We start from the raw sequence: 2,333 nt of genomic DNA, 5'->3' as shown, positions 1-2,333 counted from the left end.
TATAATTTACTATCTCATTTACCATAAACCTTTCATAACAAACTTGGTTTCAGTTGTTAAAATTTTAAAGTGTTCCCTTTTTATTTCCAAAGTGTTATACTTCAAAATTTGATGCTTGACAAGAGAGTTGTCTGTAACCTTGAGCTGTTTTTTAATAAAAAATGTACAGTAAGAGCAAGCTAACCCTATAATGACAATGTAAGAATGTGTAGTGTACAAGAAATGTTTTAGCATATTAGTTAAACATTATTTAAAGTTGAAGATGAAAGGTATATTTGTCAGTTAGCCAGAGGAGGGAATGACAACTAAGCTCCTGCCTGGATATGGGTTTAGTGTCAAGAACAGACAGTATTTATGGTGTACAATGACATCTGTGATATAAGAATAGCCTATTGTACCCTTTAGACCTGAAGTTTTATCTCTTCCTTAAATGAAATGTAGAAAAATGAGTAACCTTGAGATACAGAGACCCATTTACTTTTAAGTAAAGCGACAGAAAAAAAAACTGTTTTAGAAACAAAATAACTCCCAGTTGGTTTGGTAAGTTAATTGTACAAATAAGCAAATTTGAATACCAAATCTAGAGTAAACCCACACACCCATTTTGTAATAATTTTAAACAATTAATTCCAAACAGTAGCATACAAGACAAGAATAAAAATACATTTTGTCAAGATGGGTCTCACAGGCAGAATGACCTTTTATAAAGTGGCCTGCCAGATCAAAAGTAGTCACTTTGGAGTCTGGGCTGAGGTATGTGGTCAGGGGACTCAGGCAAGGAGAATGTGAAGGGGTAGAACAGGAGGTCTGGATGACTGTGTTAGGGCTAGAACTAACTGATAGGGTAAACAAGTTTGACAGAGGAAAGGGGGAGAAAGAAGGCTTGTAGGTAGGAGATTTCTGACCATTTGCCATTGCACTAACAAAAATTGTGTAAATAGTGCTGTATATTAAATTGAAAGTGCCATTTTGGGACCATTAAGATTTATTTTCTAATTTGTACTGAGGTCAAACTTGGTTGCAGTAAAAAAGGAGACATTTTGGCTTAAAGTTGAGTCCCCACAGTCCAAGAGGATGATGTTGTGCCAGGAGGCAGCCAAAGGTATTAAGGGAGGGGTTTGGATTGTTGTTGCCATGTATTATTGCTTAATTTTTTTAATTCTATTTTTTTCTCTTTTTCACATTTCTATTTCTCACAACCTCTCTTCTTATTAGTCCAACCATAACCATGATGTGTCTATAAATAGTTAAATATATATTACTACAGTTGAACACTGTGCTATTGATAATGGAGGTAAAATTGCTCTAGTGAGCATATATTTACTGTACGTAATTATCTGTTTGGTCTTAGAAATGTTACTATAACTGTAGATCTCATTTATTTGGTTAAAGTATTTGTGTTTGATGCTGTTGGTTTTTCTGATTTCATTACTTTAGCCAGACAACATAGTTATTGCTATCTTTTTTTTCTGTATATAAATATCTAGATTGCTTGGGGATAATAATACTGCAGCCCATTCCCAAAGAACTGGATACAAGGCCAAATAGGCTGAAACTCCCCTCTCTAGTAAACAGAAGTGGTTGAGTCCTGAGACAGATCCAAATTCCAATAGATAGTTATGCCCAGACAACATCATTGAAAAGTATCCATTATCTAAAATGTCTTGATGTTAGCAATAAAGCTATTTAACATAAGTAATTTATCATAATTGCAAGGTCCTGAGTTCAAACCCTGGTACCAGAAAAAAATGAAATAGATAGGAAATTAGAAAAGTCAGAGCAGAAATTAATGCCAATAAGACTGAAAAATAATATGAAGAATCAATAAATTAAAGAGCTGTTTCTTAGAAAATTTAAACAAAATATACAAACCCTTACCCAATCTTATCAAAATAAGAAAAGAAATTATTCAAATCCATGAAATAAACCATGAAAAGAGAAAAATCACAACAGATTCTCCAGAATCAAGATCATCTGTAGCTACTTTGAAAAGCAGAATTTCATTTCACAGGCAAACAATTATAAAAGTAGACTCATTTTTAAATTTTTATACTAAATATAGGTTACCTATGCATTTATTTAATATATTTTTTTCTTAATAATATACCTTGGCATCATTATCCAAGCAATACTTTGAGAACATTACCATTTTCACAGTAAAGCTATGTAGTTGCATTGCAATACAGACTGCCTATTTTGTTAAAAATTTAAATAATTTCTAATATTTTATTATTACAAGAAAGTTGTAATAAATAATTTTGTATATATAATATTTTGCATGTGTGCTAATGAAACTGTATGCTACATTCTAAGAAATAGGAAATCTATACATA

This window comes from Fukomys damarensis, unplaced genomic scaffold, assembly GCF_012274545.1.
Source record: "Fukomys damarensis isolate Sample0158 unplaced genomic scaffold, DMR_v1.0_HiC HiC_scaffold_39, whole genome shotgun sequence".
Lineage (NCBI taxonomy): Eukaryota > Metazoa > Chordata > Mammalia > Rodentia > Bathyergidae > Fukomys > Fukomys damarensis.
This window is presented reverse-complemented; position numbering follows the sequence as displayed.